This window comes from Anomaloglossus baeobatrachus, chromosome 9 (assembly GCF_048569485.1).
Source record: "Anomaloglossus baeobatrachus isolate aAnoBae1 chromosome 9, aAnoBae1.hap1, whole genome shotgun sequence".
NCBI classification, from domain to species: domain Eukaryota; kingdom Metazoa; phylum Chordata; class Amphibia; order Anura; family Aromobatidae; genus Anomaloglossus; species Anomaloglossus baeobatrachus.
Genome location: NC_134361.1, coordinates 179,208,074 through 179,231,520, shown reverse-complemented (window position 1 = coordinate 179,231,520; position 23,447 = coordinate 179,208,074). Strand labels below are relative to the sequence as shown.

General features: G+C 47.8%; 2 protein-coding genes across 4 annotated transcripts in view; one reads left to right on the top strand and one right to left on the bottom strand.

The window, feature by feature from the left end:
- The window catches only part of ASTN2 (astrotactin 2), a 935,497-nt gene that overhangs the window by 194,271 nt on the left and 717,779 nt on the right, over positions 1-23,447 (bottom strand). The gene's annotated exons all lie outside the window — the stretch shown is intronic.
- Positions 1-23,447, top strand: part of TRIM32 (tripartite motif containing 32) — a 49,681-nt gene that overhangs the window by 15,865 nt on the left and 10,369 nt on the right. The window contains exon 1 of one of the 3 annotated variants that reach the window (XM_075324085.1): positions 17,929-17,970. The exons of 1 other annotated variant lie outside the window; for it this stretch is intronic. The gene's annotated coding sequence lies outside the window, so the exon portion shown is untranslated. Of the gene's footprint in view, positions 1-17,928; positions 18,040-23,447 lie in introns of those variants that run through there. One more of the 3 variants, XM_075324086.1, reaches the window with a different exon arrangement.

Here is a 23,447-nt window from a genome sequence, read left to right as displayed (position 1 = left end):
AGAGACCTGTTTTCCCGTGCGGGCTTGGTCTACCGGTAGTCCCCTTACTCAGCCACCTCTGCACTAGGTGGTTTTCAGGCAGCACCACTGGGTAGCCGCTCTCCCCCGCCAGCAGCCACTACAGGTGCAGGGTTTGGCTAGTGTCCTGCACTTCAGCTCTACACCTCCAGACACGGCTGCTCTACTCCTACTCCTCTGACTGCCACTGCACACTCTCTAGCTCCAGTCCCACTACCCACCACTAGTTGGGATGCGAGGGCCAAGCCCCCTCCCTGGGTCTGCCCAGGGGTCCCCTCTAAGCTGTGTGTGTGTCCTGGATACTTCGTGTTTGTGTGTCCACACCCTAGTCAGCCTTTGGGAATACCTGTTTGTACTGACCCAGACGTGAGTGCAATACTCAGTGGCGCCTGACCAGGTCAGGGGCGCCACACTTACACTTTACAGGAGAGAGAGAGGGAGAGAGAGAGAGAAGACCCTGCTGTCCATAAGAGCTCACACTGCCTTTCAGCAATAGGCTGAGAGGCACTTCCAGGAAATGACACCCTGGCTTTTTAAGAGAAGGGCAGCGGTGCACACACACGCCCTAGTAGCACTCCCGGAGGACCAGGCCCCGGAAGGGAGAAGCCGAGGACACAAACATGCAGGACCACGGGGACGTGAGGCAGTGTGGTGCAGGCTGGTCACGGCGGTGAGAGATTTGGCGTCCCTGCAGGAGGGAGAGAGAGAAGTGCTGGGACGCAACATTGGACAAACTGAGTGTGGGGACCTCTCTCTCTCCTGTAGACTGTAAGTTCTTATGGTCAGTGGGGTACTCTCTTTCTCCTGTAGCGTGTATGCACTTATGGTCAGCATGGTCCTCTCTCTCTCCTGTAGAGTGTAAGCTCTTACGGTCATCAAGATCCTCTCTCTTTTGTAGAGTGTAAGCTCTTATGATCAGCGGGGTCCTCTCCCTCTCCTGTAGAGTGTATGCTCTTATGGTCAGTGGAGTCCTCTCTCTCTTCTGTAGAGTGTAAGCTCTTATGGTCAGTGGGGTCCTCTCTCTCTTCTGTAGAGTGTATGCTTTTATGGTCAGCAGGATCCTCTCTCTTAGGTCCAGTGTAAAGAGATGTAATGTTATGCACCTGGGACTAATGATAAGCGGGCATCATATGTTTTAAGGGTAATAAAACTAGGAGAGTCACTTGAAGAGAAGGATCTGGGTAAAATTGTTGATCACAGACTAAATAACAGCATGGAATGTCAATAAGCGGTCTCTAAAGCCAGTAGGATATTGTGATGTGTTAAAAGGAGCATGGATTTGCAGGAAATTGATAAAGTCCACATGTAAATTGCATACATAAATACAGTGACGTAACTAGAGTTGGATGGGCCCCGGTGCAAAGTTCGGACCTGGGCTTCCCCCCTCCACGTACACCGACACTTGGGGTACGGGACAATGATACTGACACTCTGTGTACAAGATAATGATGCTGACACTTGGCTCTTACCCTCAGCACCCAGCTTTCCCATATCAGAGCATGGGAAAGCTGGGTGCTGAGAGATGTACAGCAGAGCATGGGAAAGCTGGGTGCTGAGAGATGTACAGCAGAGCATGGGAAAGCCGGGTGCTGAGGTTAAGAGCCCTTTTCCCTCAGCACAAAATTTTCCCATCAAATGCTTGTATCTTTGCCCCCCTTGTATATAGTTCTCCAAATACAATAATGGTCTTCACATAGCCTTCCATATAGTATAAAGGGTCCCACATATCCCTTCATATATTAGAATGCACCCCATAGTCCTCCATGTATTATAATGCATTTCACATAGTTCTCCGTACATTACAATTCACTCCACAGTCCTCCATATATTATACTGCACCCCATAGTCCTCCATATATTATACTGCACCCCATTGTCCTCCATATATTATACTGCACCCCATAGTCCTCCATATATTATACTGCACCTCATACCCCTCCAATTATTATAATTAATTTACCATAGTTCTCCATATATTATAATTCACTCCATAGTTCTCCATATTAGAATGCACCCCATAGTACTTCATATAATATACTGCACCACATAGTCCTCCATCTTTTATAATGCACCCCCATAGCCCATGTATAAGGTAGCCTTGATAGTCCTCGATATATTATAATGTAGCCCCCATAGTCCTATATGTATTATAACGCAACCCCATAAAACCTTCATATTGTGTTATGCAGCCCCATACTCCTCCATGTATAATGCACCCATATAGTCCATGTATAAGGTGTCCGTCATGTTGTATAATGCAGCCCCATAGACCTCCATGTATAATGGAGCCAGCCCCCCATGCTCCTTGTATAATGCAGGCAGCCCCCCATGCTCCATGTATAATGCAGCCCCCCATGCTCCATGTATAATGCAGGCAGCCCCCATGCTCTATGTATAATGCAGGCAGCCCCCCATGCTCCATGTATAATGCAGCCCCCCATGCTCCATGTATAATGCAGGCAGCCCCCATGCTCCATGTATAATGCAGGCAGTCCCCCATGCTCCATGTATAATGCAGCCAGCCCATGGTCCATGTATAATGCAGCCCCCCATGCTCCATGTATAATGCAGGCAGCCCCCCAATGCTCCTTGCATAATGCAGACAGCCCTCAAGCTCCATGTATAATGCTGGAAGCCTCCCCATGGTCCATGAATAATGCAGGTAGCTCCCATGTATAATGCAGCCCCCCCAAAGCTACATGTATAATGCAGCCAGCCCCCATGCCCCATGTATAATGCAGGCTGCCCCATGCTCCATGTATAATGCAGGCAGCCCCCCCATGCTCCATGTATAATGCAAGCTGCCCCATGCTCCATGTATAATGCAGCCAGCCCCCCATGATCCATGTATAATGCAGGCTGCCCCATGCTCCATGTATAATGCAGCCAGCCCCCCCATGCTCCATGTATAATGCAGGCAGCCCCCCCATGCTCCCTGTATAATGCAGCTAGCCCCTCCATGCTCCATATATAATGTAGCCAGCCCCCATGCTCCATGTATAATGCAGCCCCCCATGGCCCCTGGCCACTGTGTACACACGTGTTTGAAAAATAAAAAAGTTCTATAACCTCTCTCCTCATTCCAGCGCTGCTCCATCCTCAGCTCTCCTCCATTCCCCTACTGCTGCCGTCGGTTTCCTCCTGTCCTGTGCTCTGAGCACAGCCGTCGCACTGGAGTGATGTCACCGTATAGGTATGGGGGGGGGGCGAATGATGGAGCGTGGAGCTGCACTGGTCACTGGTTGTTTCTGTGCGCGATGACGGGGGAGGGGGGCCCGATGCCGCCGCCGCTGACACCGTGCAGGGGGGCCTGGTGTCAGCGGCGGCAGTGGCATTGGGTCATACAGCGGCCACGTGGTCTGTGCCAGATCAGCGCAGCTCCTCTCACAGAAAGGAGCTGGCTGCTGATCTGCCGGGCGGCCGCGGGCCCCTAAGCTGCTGGGCCCGGTCGCAGTCGCGACCTCTGCGACCGCGGTAGTTACGCCCCTGCATAAATATATCTGCTCCCATTCTGCCTCACAACTGACTTTTGTGGAGGTAAGGGAGCATGTCGTCACCATCCAAAGTTGTATTTGTTCACTTGGAGACCTAACATTCTTATCAAGGGTGAGATCTAGGTTGCCATGGTGATCAATATTCAAAATATCTTGTAGAATGCGAGGCACTTACGTCCACACTAGCACACATTAAAAAAATTCTGTAAGCAGCTGGACTCTGTCACTTCCAGTAATGTTTCTCTACATGAGGCTTGATAAGAAAAAAAAGAATTATCAACGCTGACAGACATAGTGAGTGGCAATGTGATGCATATATTACTTCTAGCAGGCGTATATTAACTCTTTATTGTTTCCACCGCCTGCGCTCAGATTTTATCACCGTGGCGGTATAAACGTTGATCTCCCGGTTGTCCTGATCGGTGCACTTCCCAGTATCAAAATGTCAGCACGTTGAATCCACAGACTATTTAGAGGTCAGCCTGTGATCTCACGACCGGCCAGGACGGCTGCCTGCAAAGGAAATCAATTTTTCTTTTGTGTGAAGGTCACTTGTTACATCTCGAAGCGATATTTCATATTGCCATCACTCCACTAAATAGATATTTTTTGTATTAGCTTGTGTTTGTCACCACGACCTATGTAACCACTAGAAGGAACTGATTATCCCGGGGACCTCCGAGTATGATTCAGCTCCGCTTGATAAGTTGCTTAAAGGGGATACATTTTATAATACCCTTCTAATCAATGACATTGCAATGGAATTATAGAAATACTAATAATATACAAGGGATGAAAGAAAGGAAACAACATTTTGTATTGACTTATCGAGAATGAGCACTTACAGCTTTCACTGCTATCAATGAGGTTATGAGGAAGGTTCTACTGCACTGATTGCACTTGGGCAATCATCAAGATCCACTTCTGGCAGCTCCTTGTGTAATTGACGAGCAATAACATACCAGATGTGCTCGATGGGAGACAAGTCCGGAGATGCTGCAGTCCATGGATCACGTTTATGTGGCGCCCCTGCGGCTTTAGTGGCCACAGGGTACTATAGCTCATTTAACACCAGAAGTCCGAGAAATTTCGAGCTCCCCCTGAAGTCCCGAAAGAGGGTCAAATGACCCTTAGTCCAAACTGAATAGAACTAACTAGAAACTAAATGGCTAAACTCAATGGAAAACAACAACCTCCTGTGGTGCGACAGTAATGGCCTTAATTACAGAACAAAAGACGGTGATTATAGGATGTTAGCTAAAATCCTTCAAGTCATTCCACCCGTCTCTGGGTTCCAAAAGGTAGAAATGTTAAATGACCCCTCTCTGGGACTTCTAGTGTTAAGCTGCAGTATTCATTTGAGGTAAGGAGGGGGTTAATCACCAGTGTTTTCACATTCCACTTTACATACAGCTTAGGAGCCTTCTCACTGGGGAGCTGGAATAGAGTAGACAGGGCGGTGGCCATCACGAGACATGGGACTTTCCCGGTCACAAGGACAGGGCGGGCACCACATGGGATAGAAGTAGGAGCAACCACACACTCTCGACAGTCAAGTCGGGACTCCAGTTCTGGTGACAAGACACCACTTTCTTCTTCTCTTCTTTCATGGGGCCTGAGGCTTGGAGCGGGAAGCTCAGCCCGGGTTCCTCACTCCTGGAGGGGCATCTCTTAGAAAGGACACTTTGAAATACCGGTGGCTACCTTTAACTTAACCGGGATTGGCTGGAGCCCATGACGGCGGTGACCGGTATCTCCCGGGCAATCTAAAGACAGTGAGTAAAAGACCTGGAACTGCAGCAGCTGCCTCAGCCTTTTTGATTGCTGGCGCCGGCGCCCCGCGCTTTGGCGCCAACGGCCACTACTCCCCTCATCATCCTCCCCAGGGCCCGCTCCACCATCCTTGCTGCTACTACCATCCGCCCCGGAGGACAGCGACAGCAGCGGCAGCTAATCCCTGGCCACGTACCGCACGTGGTGTCACGAGGCAATCATCCTCACCCTCATCCACTACTACCCTCATCATCTCCCCCACCATCATCTATCCCATCACTCCACCCCTTCCGTGGACACCTCGGGGTCACAAAACCGGGCAACCCACCTGTGACATCCCATGACCCTTCACGGACTTGGCGACGAGTATCCCCCCAGGCCCCGTGGGGTGCTCCATTTAGGCCACACAGGCAGCTCCCAGAAGCTGTCATGAGATGTTAGGGTATAACATGGGACTGGGGGTTCTTAAGGGTATAACATGGTAATCAAGCTAGGGAGCCCTAGCTGTCCCTGATCCCAGAGATACCTCTGATGGTGATGATGTCCGGGCCATCATTCTTGACCTGCTTCTGGTGTCATGCTAGGTACGGAGGAGTTATAAGCAAATGGCAAAACAGAAAGGAAGGGAAACCCTGCATCTAGGGAAGGGGGAACATGGTGACCCCTGATCAAACCTACCGCTGGTCCTTGAGGTCTCTCACCACCCTAGATAGGTTCCACACCTACAGTAGGTAAAAAAAGTATTTAGTAAGCCACCAATTGTGCAAGTTCTCCCACTTAAAAAGATGAGAGAGGCCTGTAACTGACATCATACGTAGACCACAACTATGAGAGAGAAAATAAGAAATAAATGCAAAAAATTACTTTGTTTGATTTGGCAAGATTTTTTTTTGCAAATTATGGTGCAAAATAAGTATTTAGTTATCTAAAAACATGCAAGATTTCTGTCTCCCACAGACCTGTAACTTTTTTATTAATATTATTATTATTATTATCATTTATTATTATAGCGCCATTTATTCCATGGCGCTTTACAAGAGGGTATACGTACAACAATCATTAACAGTACAAAACACACTGGTATAGGAGGAGAGAGGACCCTGCCCGCGAGGGCTCACAGTCTACAGGGAATGGGTGAGGGTACAATAGGTGAGGACAGAGCTGGTTGCACAGAGGCTCCTCTGTTGCAGAGGCTTCTCTGTCCTCCACTCATTACCTGTAGTAATGGCACCTGTCTGAACTTGTTATCAGTATAAAAGACACCTGTCCACAACCTCAAACAGTCACACTCCAAGCTCCACTATGGTGAAGACCAAAGAGCTGTCGAACAACATCAGAAACAAAATTGTAGCCCTGCACCAGGCTGGGAAGACTGAATCTGCAATAGGCAATCAGCTTGGTGTGATGACATCAACTGTGGTAGCAATAATAAGAAAATAGAAGACCTACAAGACCACTGATAATTTCCCTCGATCTGGGACTTCATGCAAGAGCTCACCCCATGAGGTCAAAATGATCACAAAAACAGCGAGCAAAAATCCCAGAACCACACGGGGGTCCTAGTGAATGACCTGCATAGAGCTGGGACCACCATAACAAAGACTACCATCAGTAACATACTACACCACCAGGGACTCAGATCCTGCAGTGCCAGACGTGTCCCCCTGCTTAAGCCAGGACATGTCCGGGCCCGTCTGACATTTGCTAGAGAGCAATTGGATTATCCAGAAGAGTATTGGGAGAATGTCATATGGTCTGATAAAACCAAAGTAGAACTGTTTGGTAGAATCACAACTCGTCGTGTTTGGAGGAGACAGTAGGCTGAGTTGCATCCAGAACACCATACCTACTGTGAAGCATGGGGGTGGCAACATCATGGTTTGGGATAGTATCTCTACAAAGGGACCAGTACGACTGATCCGTGTATATGAAAGAATGAATGGGGCCATGTATTGTGAGATTGTGAGTGCAACCTCCTTCCATCAGCAAGGGCATTGAAAATGAAACAAGGCTGGGTCTTTCAGCATGATAATGATCCCAAGCACACTGCCAGGGCAACTATGAAGTCGCCTCGTAAGAAGCATATGAAGGTCCTGGAGTGGCCTAGCGAATCTCCAGATCTCAACACCATAGAAAACTTTTGGAGGGAGTTGAAAGTCCGTGTTGCCCAGTGACAGGCCCAAAATATCACTACTCTAGAGGAGATCTGCATGGAGGAATGGGCCAACATACCACCAACAGTGTGTGCCAACCTTGTGAAGACTTTCAAAAAACGTGTGACCTCTGTCATTGCCAACATAGAACAAAATATTGAGATGAACTTTTGTTATTGACCAAATACTTATTATCCAGCATAATGTTCAAAAAAAATCTTACCAACTCAGACGCGGTGATTTTCTGGATTTGTTTTCTCATTTTGTCTCTCATAGTTGTGGTCACCTATGAAGTCAATTACAGGCCAACCTCATCTTTATAAGTGGGAGAACTTGCACAATTGGGGGCTGACTAAACACTTTTTTTCCACACTGTATGCGCCGAGCCGGATACCTGACCCTAGGTGCAGGGCTCTAAAAAGCCCCATAAAGAGCTGTAAGGCTTACACTTACAAAATTCTTTCTGCTCCTCTACTTTCACTGCCCTATCCCTCTTTCATGGGGCATGGTGGGGTATAAGGAACTAACATCAGCTGTACACAAGATTAAGCTTGTGGAATTCTCTATGTCCTACTTAATATATTTGCCAAAATTAGCCAAAAATGAGCTTAACCCTGAGATTATTGGCCTTGGGAGAGGGTCCTCCAAATTCTTACCTTTTGGAATGTTATAACTAGTGTTCTTTTCTTTAGTGATGCACATTTCTTATAAAGCACAGTTTAGATATGTATCATCCAGATGTATGTTGATTGAGGAGATGTTTTTTTCTCCACTGAAAAAACTACCACCCCGTTATCTTCTGTATCATCCACTACCTCCTTTTTCCACCCGAATTGTGATAATACCTTCATTATTTTTTTTTTAATATGATATATTGTTTAAGTGATTGTTTAAGTGATTCAGTTTTACTTAATGTATTTTACTAGCCTTAAAGATGGAGGATTTTTTTTTATTTTGAATTAACAAATTTATCTTCTCGGTTCATACTAGATTCTACATACATACCTGTATCAATCAGAGCAGTTTTACAAGCCACTACGGGGTTTATATATGTCCACCATCCTGGTATATATTTCCCCCATCCTGGTATATATGTCCCCATCCTGGTATATATGTCCCCATCCCGGTATATATGTCCCCCATCCTGGTATATATGTCCCCCATCCTGGTATATATGTCCCCCATCCTGGTATATATTTCCCCCATCCTAGTATATATGTCCCCATCCCGGTATATATGTCCCCCATCCCGGTATATATGTCCCCCATCCTGGTATATATGTCCACCATCCTGATATATATGTCCCCTATCCTGGTATATATGTCCCCTATCCTGGTATATATGTCCCCATCCTGGTATATATGTCCCCCATCCTGGTATATATGTCCCTCATTTTGGCATATATGTCCCCATCCTGGTATATATGTCCCCCATCCTGGTATATATGTCCCCCATCCTGGTATATATGTCCCTATCCTGGTATATATGTCCCCCATCCTAGTATATATGTCCCTCATTTTGGCATATATGTCCCCATCCTGGTATATATGTCCCCCATCCTGGTATATATGTCCCCCATCTTGGAATATGTGTCCCCCATCCTTGTATATATGTCCCCCATCCTGGTATATATGTCCCCCATCCTGGTATATATGTCCCCCATCCTGGTATATATCCTCCCCATCCTGGTATATATGTCCCCCATCCTGGTATATATGTCCCCCATTCTGGTATATATGTGGCCTATCCTGGTTTATACTGAACAAAAATATAAACACAACACTTTTGCTTTTGCTCCCATTTTTCGTGAACTGAACTCAAAGATCTACGACTTTTTCTATGTGCACAAAAGGCCATTTTATCTCAAATATTGTTTACAAATTTGTGTAAATGTGTGTTAGCGAGCGCTTCACCTTAGCGGAGATAAGCCATTCACGTCACAGCTATGGTATATCAAGATGCTTAGACAGGATGATTATTGCACAGGTGTGCCTTAGGCTGGCCACAATAAAAGGCCACTCTAATATGCACAGTTTTACAGTATGGGCGGGGACGGGGGCAGGGTCGGGGGGAGCAGAAAACCAGTCAGTATCTCGTGTGACCTCCATTTGCCTCACGCAGCAGAACACATCTCTTTCCCATAGAGTTGAACAGGTTGTTATTGTGGCCTAGTGTATATGTTCCTCATCCTGGTATATATGTCCCCCATTCTGGTATTATTTATGTCCCCCATCCTGGTATATATGTTCCCCATCCTGGTATATATGTTCCTCATCCTGGTATATATTCCCTCTATCCTGGTATATATGTCCCCCATCCTGGGCCCATCCTGGTATATATGTCCATCATCCTGGTATATATGTCCTCTATCCTGGGCCCATCCTGGTATATATGTCCCCATCATGTTATATATGTGGCCCATCCTGGTATATATATGCCCCCATCCTGGTATATATGTTCCTCATCCTGGTATATATGCCCCCCATCCTGGTATATGTGTCCTTCATCCTGGTATATATGCCCCCCATCTTGGTATATATGCCCCCATCCTGGTATATATGTTCCTCATCCTGGTATATATGTTCTCCATCCTGGGCCCATCCTGGTATAGATGTCCCCATCCTGTTATATATGTGGCCCATCATGGTATATATGTTCCTCATCCTGGTATATATGCACCCATCCTGGTACATACGTCCTCCATCCTGGGCCCATCCTGGTATATATGTGGTCTATCCTTGTATATATGTTCCCCATTCTGGTTTATATGCCCCCCCATCCTGGTATGTGTTCCCCATCTTGGTATATATGCCCCCCATCCTGGTGTATATGTCGCCCATCCTGGTTTATATATCCCCCATTCTGGTGTATATGCCTCCTGTATATGCTTGTTTTTTAATGCTTAAAAAAAGAAACAATTCTACTCACCTCCCACTCCCCTGACATGCAAAACATACTCTTATGAAGCAGACAACTGACTTCGGCGAGCAAGCAAGGGCAACGCATGACGTCACTGCCATTTGCCCCCAGTCACAGGCACTCTGACACCAGCTGTCGATCTCTGTTTGGCCGGCATCTTATATTGCTGTGCAGGGACCAGGCGGGTGTCTGTGCAGCCACGCACTTCATCTGAATGTTCGTTAGAGGACGCACATACAGCTGAAATACTTGCTAAAGCTGGTGGCATCCGCCACCTCTAGGCCCAGTCACGGTTCTGACCTCTGCAACCGCAATCCTTATACAGCTGCTTAGAAGCGTAATGTGTTATGTCACTATTGCAAAAGGACTCATGTTTTTGACAGGAAGAGGCCAAACAAATTGTCATCAAACGAAAGAGATTATTGTTTAGACTTGAATTCTGGATAATGTACAATAGCATTAAAACAAAATTGTATCCCCTTACAGAGGACCAGGGGGCATCATCGTGTGTGGAGGAAAGGCGATTCCGGCAGCTAAATAGGAAAGGGTTCTTTACAGTTAGAGCAGTCAGACTGTAGAATGCCGACCACAAGAGGTAGTAATGCTTTTATCACAACAAATGGCCATTGTGGGTTATATACAATCTTGTGATTATGTATAGTTAAAGGAGTTGTCCGACATAAACTCAAAAATTTTTGGTAAGCTAATCTGTGCTGTATTGTCATATAAAACACCCCTACATTGTTATTTTTTGTTTTCTAACTTTTGTTCCTCTTGAATTATGACTTTATTCTCTGCAGCTCCTTGTTTACATTCAGCTCTAGCAAACTGACCACTTCCTGTGCTGAACCTCCCAGTCACAGCTGGCACCGCCCCGGCCTCAGTGTCCAGCCTCGCCCCCTGCCCACCCTCTGCACACACATTCCCTGTCAGTATATTCTGCTCCAGCACCTGACCTGGTATCACTACAGCATTGCAAATAACAGCCCCACATCAGGCTCTGCACCGCACACGCACACATATGGCTCTGCACCGCACACGCACACATATGGCTCTGCACCGCACACATATGGCTCTGCACCGAACGCGCACACATATGGCTCTGCACCGCACACATATGGCTCTGCACCGCACGCGCACACATATGGCTCTGCACCGCACACATATGGCTCTGCACCGCACGCGCACACATATGGCTCTGCACCGCACGCGCACACATATGGCTCTGCACCGCACGTGCACACATATGGCTCTGCACCGCACACATATGGCTCTGCACCGCACACATATGGCTCTGCACGCGCACACATATGGCTCTGCACTGCACACATATGGCTCTGCACCGCACGCGCACACACAAGGCTCTGCACCGCACGCGCACAGACAGGGCTCTGCACCGCACACAGACAGGGCTCTGCACCGCACACAGACAGGGCTCTGCACCGACCCCTCCATCCCCCATCCCCAATTCCCATAGAGAACACATGTAGGGTGTACATACTTACCCGTCCTCGGTCCCCGCCGCTCCTGCACGTTCGCGCGCTGTCTGTGTTCTGGCCATATCAGCACAGTAGTGACGTCACCGCTGTGCTGAAGAGAGCACAGACAGCGGGAGGGACAGTGATGAGAAGCAGCGCTGCGCTCCTTCTCATCAGCGCTTTCAAATATATCGGCATCTGTGATCTGCGATGCCGGTATATTTGAATGTGCGATCTTGAGCAGGGGCCCGGTGCTGGAGCTGACACCACGGCAGCTGCCGCCAGGCCCCGCCCCCAGGTCACGGACCCCACAGCAGTGCAGGGGAAGGTTGCGGGGAGAGTACGGGGTGCGGGGAAATGTGTGGGAGGGTGCAGGGAAGGGGGCGGTTACTCCACGCACTGTACAGCCCAGCAGGGAGGCGACATGCTGTTCCAGATTTGCATGTCAAAATGGTCCTGCCCATGTTGACATGAAATGACCGTAAGCAGCAAAATCGCGGCAGGAGCAGTCACATGACCACTCTGAGCTGGGGGAGAGGGGCTGACAGCAGGGCAGCTAAGTGGTCTCTATCTACTTACCTGCCCCAATGTAGCCCAATAGGGAAATAATAAAAAAGTCAAAAGAAGCTGGATAACCCCTTTAATTGAGAACTTTTATTTTCCCTTATTACGAGAGAAGTTCTCTAAAAGATCAACTCTGAGAAAATCACTCCTGATCTAAATTATAATTTTCAGTAACAGATTTCTTATTCCCTTATATTCAGTATACACAGCGCTGCCTGCTGCACACACAGCCCTGCTACATACGGTATATACAACCCAGCTACACAGCAAAGAGATCTGCTGCATACACAGCTCAGTTAAAACACATAGCTCTGCTACAGTTAGGTCCAGAAATATTTGGACAGTGACACAATTTTCGCGAGTTGGGCTCTGCATGCCACCACGTTGGATTTGAAATGAAACCTCTACAACAGAATTCAAGTGCAGATTGTAACGTTTAATTTGAAGGTTTGAACAAAAATATCTGATAGAAATTGTAGGAATTGTACACATTTCTTTACAAACACTCCACATTTTAGGAGGTCAAAAGTAATTGGACAAATAAACCAAACCCAAACAAAATATTTTTATTTTCAATATTTTGTTGCGAATCCTTTGGAGGCAATCACTGCCTTAAGTCTGGAACCCATGGACATCACCAAACGCTGGGTTTCCTCCTTCTTAATGCTTTGCCAGGCCTTTACAGCTGCAGCCTTCAGGTCTTGCTTGTTTGTGGGTCTTTCCGTCTTAAGTCTGGATTTGAGCAAGTGAAATGCATGCTCAATTGGGTTAAGATCTGGTGATTGACTTGGCCATTGCAGAATGTTCCACTTTTTTGCACTCATGAACTCCTGGGTAGCTTTGGCTGTATGCTTGGGGTCATTGTCCATCTGTACTATGAAGCGCCGTCCGATCAACTTTGCAGCATTTGGCTGAATCTGGGCTGAAAGTATATCCCGGTACACTTCAGAATTCATCCGGCTACTCTTGTCTGCTGTTATGTCATCAATAAACACAAGTGACCCAGTGCCATTGAAAGCCATGCATGCCCATGCCATCACGTTGCCTCCACCATGTTTTACAGAGGATGTGGTGTGCCTTGGATCATGTGCCGTTCCCTTTCTTCTCCAAACTTTTTTCTTCCCATCATTCTGGCACAGGTTGATCTTTGTCTCATCTGTCCATAGAATACTTTTCCAGAACTGAGCTGGCTTCATGAGGTGTTTTTCAGCAAATTTAACTCTGGCCTGTCTATTTTTGGAATTGATGAATGGTTTGCATCTAGATGTGAACCCTTTGTATTTACTTTCATGGAGTCTTCTCTTTACTGTTGACTTAGAGACAGATACACCTACTTCACTGAGAGTGTTCTGGACTTCAGTTGATGTTGTGAACGGGTTCTTCTTCACCAAAGAAAGTATGCGGCGATCATCCACCACTGTTGTCATCCGTGGACGCCCAGGCCTTTTTGAGTTCCCAAGCTCACCAGTCAATTCCTTTTTTCTCAGAATGTACCCGACTGTTGATTTTGCTACTCCAAGCATGTCTGCTATCTCTCTGATGGATTTTTTCTTTTTTTTCAGCCTCAGGATGTTCTGCTTCACCTCAATTGAGAGTTCCTTAGACCGCATGTTGTCTGGTCACAGCAACAGCTTTCAAATGCAAAACCACACACCTGTAATCAACCCCAGACCTTTTAACTACTTCATTGATTACAGGTTAACGAGGGAGACGCCTTCAGAGTTAATTGCAGCCCTTAGAGTCCCTTGTCCAATTACTTTTGGTCCCTTGAAAAAGAGGAGGCTATGCATTACAGAGCTATGATTCCTAAACCCTTTCTCCGATTTGGATGTGAAAACTCTCATATTGCAGCTGGGAGTGTGCACTTTCAGCCCATATTATATATATAATTGTATTTCTGAACATGTTTTTGTAAACAGCTAAAATAACAAAACTTGTGTCACTGTCCAAATATTTCTGGACCTAACTGTACATACACACAAAGAGATCTGCTACACACACAGCCCTGATACACGCACAGCCATGCTACACGCACAGCTCTGCTACACGCACAGCTCTGCTACACGCACAGCCCTGCTACACGCACAGCTCTGCTACATGCACAGCTCTGCTACACGCACAGCCCTGCTACACGCACAGCCCTGCTACACGCACAGCCCTGCTACATGCACAGCCCTGCTACATGCACAGCTCTGCTACACGCACAGCTCTGCTACACGCACAGCCCTGCTACATGCACAGCCCTGCTACACACAGACACACACACACACACAGGACTGCTACATACATACAACCTTGCTACACACACAGCCCTGTACACACCAAAAAAATCTGCAACATACACAGCTCTGCTACATACACAGCTGTTACCCACTCAACCCTGCTATGTACACAGCTCAGCTACATACACAGCTCTGCTACATAACACAACCCTCTACATACACACAAAGAGATCTGCTGCACACAACCCTGTTATATACACAGTTCATATACACACAACTGTATTGCACACAAATAGCTCTGCTACATACACAGATCTGTTATGCATACAAAGAGCTCTGCTACATACACAGCCCTGCTACATACACAGCTCAGCTACACACACAGAACTGCTACATACATATAATCATGCTAAACATACAGCCCTGCTCCATGCCAAAAAGATCTGCTATATACACAGCTCTGCTACACACTCAACCCTGCTACGTACACAGCTTAGCTACATACACACAACCCTGCTACTCACACAGCACTGCTACATACAAAGAGGTCTTCCACATATACAGCTCTACTGCACACAGTCCTGCTACACACACACACAGCTCTGCTACATACACACAGCTCTGCTACATACACAGTCCTGCTACATACACAGTCCTGCTATACACAGACATGTGTACACACAGTTCAGCTACACACAGACATGTGTACACACAGTTCAGCTACACACAGACACATATACACACACAGCTCAGCTACACACAGACACGTGTACACACACAGCTCAGCTACATATGCACACTGATCAGTGTAGGGCAGGAGAGCGCAGTTCTCTCAGTGATCAGGGAGGGCGCTGTGTCACAGTTCTGGATCATAAGAAGCCGCCTCCGGACTTTTCCTTGTTAAAAAGTGCGGAATCCGATAGGATAACATGGGGAGTGTCTGTACTTGCTAAAACCTGCGGATTTATCTAGAAAATCCAGATACATTTGTGATGGTGGGATATTGTGGGTTATGTACCATGTTGTGTAGGTTTCTATTTTAGGCGTGGTTCACTGTCCATTCTGTGTTCCTTGTGTGTACATTGTCCTGTTTGCAGGTTTAATCCGTCCCCTGCCAGGCTTTTGTTCCTAAGGCTGTGTCCGCACTTTGCGTCGAGGTAGTTGCAGTTCAAAAAGCATCCTCTGGCAGAAAGGACAATGCTTTTAGCTTTAAAAATGCATGTAAAAAGCAAAGAAAATAGCCTATGCGCACCTTGCAGTTTTCATGAGTTAATAGTGCTTTTCCGGTGCTTTTAGAAACGCTGCAGTTTTGTATTAAATTGAATGGATGGGAAACGCAGCCAAAATGGCAAAAACAATTGACATTCTGCTTCTTTAACACTAGAAGTCCCAGAGAGGGGTCATTTAACATTTCTACCATTGGAACTCTATGGAGCTCGAAATTCCTGGGACTTCTAGTGTTAAACGCTGAGTTTTTACCCAACTTTATGCAAATTAAACACAGCGTTTTGAACAGCAAAGTGCACACGAGAAAGCTCAATTTCCCATTGACTTTGATTGAAAAGCATAACGCAAGCATTTTGGCATGAAAACGCTGCAGGTGAAAAAGCAGGTAAAAAAGCAAAGTGCGCACATAGCCTAAAGCGGGCTTTACACGCTACGACAGATATCGATCGTATAAGCACCCGCTCCCGTCGTGGATGCGATTTCGTGTGATCGCTGCCGCAGCGAACATTATCGCTACGGCAGTCTCACACGCACTTACCTGGTCGGCGGCGTCGCTGTGACTGCCGAACAATTCCTCCCTCAAGGGGGAGGGAAATTCGGCGTCACAGCGATGTCACTAAGCGGCCGGCCAATCAAAGCGGAGGGGCGGAGATGAGCGGGACATAACATCCCGCCCACCTCCTTCCTTCCGCATTGTGGCCAGCGGCAGGTAAGGCGACGTTCCTCGCTCCTGCAGTGTCACACACAGCGATGTGTGCTGCCGCAGGAGTGACAAACCACATCGATAACCATTACCGATTTTTGGTTTTGGGACGACCTCTCCATGGTGAACGATTTTCACCATTTTTGAGGTCGCTTAACGTAGCTGGTAAGTATCATACGCTGCGATATCGTTAATGGCTCCGGATGTGCGTCACTAACAACGTGACCCCGACGATAAAATATTAACAATATCATAGCATGTAAAGCCCCCTTAAGTCAGGGGAGGGGCTGTAAGATCCACCTAAACTCTCTGCTTACCTGAAGAATTGGTCAGTCTGGCTGAATAGAAGAGAGACGCAGTCTGTTGGAGGACTTGAAGAGAGACGGATTGATCCTCTTGGAGAAGCTGTGGCTTCTCAGAGAGACCTGGACATTTATCGCTTACCGGACTATATTTGTGTTGCTGGACTAATTTTACCCTCTGTTTTGTGGATTATGCTATGGACCGTTTTGATTTGCTTGGAATAAATGCTCTTTGGATTGTACAGCCTTCTCTCCCTCTGTTGATTGTGTGATATGGGAGAAGGACCCCGTCACAAATCCGCAGATTTTTCGCGGCAAAATCCGCGGGTACAGAGTCCCGTGGGCACATAGCCTAATTCCGCAGCAGAAATTCTGTGGGTAAATTCACAGGTATAAAAAAACACAGTGTGTGCACAGCATTTTTTTTTATACCGTTAGGTTTTGCTGGGGAATTAATGCAGAAAAGTTCGACACATTTTCTGCAGCAAATCCGCTGCAATTCCGCGGTAAATCCGCAGCGTGCACACATGGCCTTAGGCTCTGTGCACACGTTGCAGATTTTGTGCAGACATTTTCTACATCAAATCTGCACCTTCTGGCAGAAAACTGCAACAAAAAACACACGTGTTTTTGTGCCATGAGTTTTTCTTAATAAAGTCAGTGGGTGGAAGGGCTAAAAAACGCAGGAAAACATGCATCAACAATTAACACGCTGCAGATTATTTTCTGCACCAAATCTGCAAGGAAAAAAGAAGTAACGTGTGCACAGCACTTCAGAAGTCGCATTGACTTTGCTGGCATAAGTTTAGGCATACAGATCTGCACCAAAAACCGCACTGTGTGCACGCAGCTAAAGTAAGGAGCACATGGTAGCCGGCTGATTGCGGGTTGCCATGGCAAATGACCAAAGAAAAGCAGATAACAAATAAACTAAGATGAGAAGAAAAAAAAAAAAACAACAAAACACTCTTTAAGAATATTGCAGCTGACGGGAATCCGCGACTGACAGGGACGTTCTCTTGCTCCGGTTCAGAACTACATCTCCCATGCTGCTTAGCGGTGAGACGGAAGTGACGTCACAAGTGCAGGCTGTCCGGGGAGTGGCGCAGCAGCTGCAGGTAAGCGGCGGTCCCGTGTACGGGTCATGTGAAGCGCCGGGTGAGCAGTGCAGCCGCCGGCACCCCCAGGTAATGCACGGACCGGCAGAGGAGACCCCTATACTGCCCGGCACTGTGCGCTGTCTATGGGCCTGACATACATGGAGGCATCGCCTCTGTATCAGTGCACTGTAACGACCTCATATAAGCTGAGCGGTCACGTGACTGTAAAGGAACCTATCAAATGATTTATATAATCTATAGAGACTTGGCTATGACATCAGAAGTGTGACATCATCAGGGTCGGGGTAATGGGGTCGCAAGTGACAAAAATCCAACCATAATTTAAAGGGGTTGTCAAGGCTTGAGAGAAAAGTGACGCCTGCATATAAATACTGGGGAATCGTGAGAGTGTGAGCACCCCACACAATGTCAAGATTCAGAAGTCAGAGTGATGGCAGGCTTTTACCCAAATCTGGACAACCCCTTTAAGAACCACCTACCCTGTTGTCCAGCACTGGCCTATGACTTTTGTATTCTGGATATCACTCTTTCAGTGGTCTAGATAACCATTTATCAATGTGGTTGGGACAAGGGGTCTCTTGACTCCCCCCTACCAAAGCGAGTGTGATAAGAGTGCAGGAGCGGCAGAGATTCCACCCTCCGGTGTATGGCGGGGCTACAAGGAATAGCTTGCGGGATCTTAAAGGGGTGTCCCCTCCGACGCAGCTTGTGGGCTGTCCATAAACCACTATGGTCGTAACCTCCATAGGAATGAATATAAGGGGAGGGGGGTACCTGGCAGCGGGAGGCGAGGGCCCCAATTATCTGGGCATTTATGGCAGATTTTGTGAATACATCATAAAATTCTAGAATGGGAACCCCCTTTAAATGCTGCTCAATTTAGGTAACGTTGCTAAAATAAACTTCACAGACACAAATAGTATCCATGACCGCTGCAGCCAATTAATTGCTTCAGGGGGAATGGAGACATACAGACTGCTGGGAAACCGATAGGGGCAAAAAAAAATCCAGCATGCCTGATCCTTCTCCCTCCATAACTGCTAAAATCCAGCAACACGCCTGATCCTTCTCCCTCCATAACTGCTAAAATCCAGCAACACGACTGATCCTTCTCCCTCCACAGCTGCTAAAATCCAGCAACACGCCTGATCCTTCTCCCTCCATAACTGCTAAAATCCAGCAACACGCCTGATCCTTCTCCCTCCATAACTGCTAAAATCCAGCAACACGACTGATCCTTCTCCCTCCACAGCTGCTAAAATCCAGCAACACGACTGATCCTTCTCCCTCCACAGCTGCTAAAATCCAGCAACACGACTGATCCTTCTCCCTCCACAGCTGCTAAAATCCAGCAACACGACTGATCCTTCTCCCTCCACAGCTGCTAAAATCCAGCAACACGACTGATCCTTCTCCCTCCACAGCTGCTAAAATCCAGCAACACGACTGATCCTTCTCCCTCCACAGCTGCTAAAATCCAGCAACACGACTGATCCTTCTCCCTCCACAGCTGCTAAAATCCAGCAACACGACTGATCCTTCTCCCTCCACAGCTGCTAAAATCCAGCAACACGACTGATCCTTCTCCCTCCACAGCTGCTAAAATCCAGCAACACGACTGATCCTTCTCCCTCCACAGCTGCTAAAATCCAGCAACACGACTGATCCTTCTCCCTCCACAGCTGCTAAAATCCAGCAACACGACTGATCCTTCTCCCTCCACAGCTGCTAAAATCCAGCAACACGACTGATCCTTCTCCCTCCACAGCTGCTAAAATCCAGCAACACGACTGATCCTTCTCCCTCCACAGCTGCTAAAATCCAGCAACACGACTGATCCTTCTCCCTCCACAGCTGCTAAAATCCAGCAACACGACTGATCCTTCTCCCTCCACAGCTGCTAAAATCCAGCAACACGACTGATCCTTCTCCCTCCACAGCTGCTAAAATCCAGCAACACGACTGATCCTTCTCCCTCCACAGCTGCTAAAATCCAGCAACACGACTGATCCTTCTCCCTCCACAGCTGCTAAAATCCAGCAACACGACTGATCCTTCTCCCTCCACAGCTGCTAAAATCCAGCAACACGACTGATCCTTCTCCCTCCACAGCTGCTAAAATCCAGCAACACGACTGATCCTTCTCCCTCCACAGCTGCTAAAATCCAGCAACACGACTGATCCTTCTCCCTCCACAGCTGCTAAAATCCAGCAACACGACTGATCCTTCTCCCTCCACAGCTGCTAAAATCCAGCAACACGACTGATCCTTCTCCCTCCACAGCTGCTAAAATCCAGCAACACGACTGATCCTTCTCCCTCCACAGCTGCTAAAATCCAGCAACACGACTGATCCTTCTCCCTCCACAGCTGCTAAAATCCAGCAACACGACTGATCCTTCTCCCTCCACAGCTGCTAAAATCCAGCAACACGACTGATCCTTCTCCCTCCACAGCTGCTAAAATCCAGCAACACGACTGATCGTTCTCCCTCCACAGCTGCTAAAATCCAGCAACACGACTGATCCTTCTCCCTCCACAGCTGCTAAAATCCAGCAACACGACTGATCCTTCTCCCTCCACAGCTGCTAAAATCCAGCAACACGACTGATCCTTCTCCCTCCACAGCTGCTAAAATCCAGCAACACGACTGATCCTTCTCCCTCCACAGCTGCTAAAATCCAGCAACACGACTGATCCTTCTCCCTCCACAGCTGCTAAAATCCAGCAACACGACTGATCCTTCTCCCTCCACAGCTGCTAAAATCCAGCAACACGACTGATCCTTCTCCCTCCACAGCTGCTAAAATCCAGCAACACGACTGATCCTTCTCCCTCCACAGCTGCTAAAATCCAGCAACACGACTGATCCTTCTCCCTCCACAGCTGCTAAAATCCAGCAACACGACTGATCCTTCTCCCTCCACAGCTGCTAAAATCCAGCAACACGACTGATCCTTCTCCCTCCACAGCTGCTAAAATCCAGCAACACGACTGATCCTTCTCCCTCCACAGCTGCTAAAATCCAGCAACACGACTGATCCTTCTCCCTCCACAGCTGCTAAAATCCAGCAACACGACTGATCCTTCTCCCTCCACAGCTGCTAAAATCCAGCAACACGACTGATCCTTCTCCCTCCACAGCTGCTAAAATCCAGCAACACGACTGATCCTTCTCCCTCCACAGCTGCTAAAATCCAGCAACACGACTGATCCTTCTCCCTCCACAGCTGCTAAAATCCAGCAACACGACTGATCCTTCTCCCTCCACAGCTGCTAAAATCCAGCAACACGACTGATCCTTCTCCCTCCACAGCTGCTAAAATCCAGCAACACGACTGATCCTTCTCCCTCCACAGCTGCTAAAATCCAGCAACACGACTGATCCTTCTCCCTCCACAGCTGCTAAAATCCAGCAACACGACTGATCCTTCTCCCTCCACAGCTGCTAAAATCCAGCAACACGACTGATCCTTCTCCCTCCACAGCTGCTAAAATCCAGCAACACGACTGATCCTTCTCCCTCCACAGCTGCTAAAATCCAGCAACACGACTGATCCTTCTCCCTCCACAGCTGCTAAAATCCAGCAACACGACTGATCCTTCTCCCTCCACAGCTGCTAAAATCCAGCAACACGACTGATCCTTCTCCCTCCACAGCTGCTAAAATCCAGCAACACGACTGATCCTTCTCCCTCCACAGCTGCTAAAATCCAGCAACACGACTGATCCTTCTCCCTCCACAGCTGCTAAAATCCAGCAACACGACTGATCCTTCTCCCTCCACAGCTGCTAAAATCCAGCAACACGACTGATCCTTCTCCCTCCACAGCTGCTAAAATCCAGCAACACGACTGATCCTTCTCCCTCCACAGCTGCTAAAATCCAGCAACACGACTGATCCTTCTCCCTCCACAGCTGCTAAAATCCAGCAACACGACTGATCCTTCTCCCTCCACAGCTGCTAAAATCCAGCAACACGACTGATCCTTCTCCCTCCACAGCTGCTAAAATCCAGCAACACGACTGATCCTTCTCCCTCCACAGCTGCTAAAATCCAGCAACACGACTGATCCTTCTCCCTCCACAGCTGCTAAAATCCAGCAACACGACTGATCCTTCTCCCTCCACAGCTGCTAAAATCCAGCAACACGACTGATCCTTCTCCCTCCACAGCTGCTAAAATCCAGCAACACGACTGATCCTTCTCCCTCCACAGCTGCTAAAATCCAGCAACACGACTGATCCTTCTCCCTCCACAGCTGCTAAAATCCAGCAACACGACTGATCCTTCTCCCTCCACAGCTGCTAAAATCCAGCAACACGACTGATCCTTCTCCCTCCACAGCTGCTAAAATCCAGCAACACGACTGATCCTTCTCCCTCCACAGCTGCTAAAATCCAGCAACACGACTGATCCTTCTCCCTCCACAGCTGCTAAAATCCAGCAACACGACTGATCCTTCTCCCTCCACAGCTGCTAAAATCCAGCAACACGACTGATCCTTCTCCCTCCACAGCTGCTAAAATCCAGCAACACGACTGATCCTTCTCCCTCCACAGCTGCTAAAATCCAGCAACACGACTGATCCTTCTCCCTCCACAGCTGCTAAAATCCAGCAACACGCCTGATCCTTCTCCCTCCACAGCTGCTAAAATCCAGCAACACGCCTGATCCTTCTCCCTCCACAGCTGTTAAAATCCAGCAACACGCCTGATCCTTCTCCCTCCACAGCTGCTAAAATCCAACATGCTTTGTCATCCTCCCCAGGTCCACGCTGATTATTCTCCACTGCTGCTGGGGTCTGTTATTGTCTGCACCTCTGCCATCTCATTGACAACACTGCAGCCAATCAGTAAGCTCAGTGACAGCACAAGTTGCTGAACTCACGGATTGACTGCAGCCTTGTCGGCATGACGTCAGCCCACAGAAAATAAGCTATCGGGAGCAGCGGTGGAGACTCGGTGCTGGACCAGAGGAGGGTGAGTAAGGCACAGTTAGTATTTTTTAAAACAAACTGCAGCTGAGGGACACAAGGTTTCCGAATTTGGAAAACCCCTTTAAATCCAGCCAGTGCCTAAGAGAACGCCTAGGTTATCAATATTAGACAGCGAGACTTTTTGTGGTTGAGTAATCAAAAGTAATTTTTCCCATTACTCTATTGAGGAGAAAAGATGTAACTACTATATTTTACAATCCCCCGAAATCCCATCAAGTAGCCGCGATTTGCTTGACTAGAGTGATTTTCCAGAGGATTTCACGCGGCTTCTGCATTCTTGTCACCGCAGACGCTTCTGTGTGTGAATAAATGCATGTGAATGGGATGGTTCTGCTGCCTGCGCTCAGATCTGTGCCCTCCGCGCTCAGATGAATGGCACGTCGCCCCTCCTGACACTTCTCTTCTAATACGGTCTTGTATGTCTCATGAAATACCATTGTTAGCGCAGCTTCTCATATAACCCCGTCTCGTCAA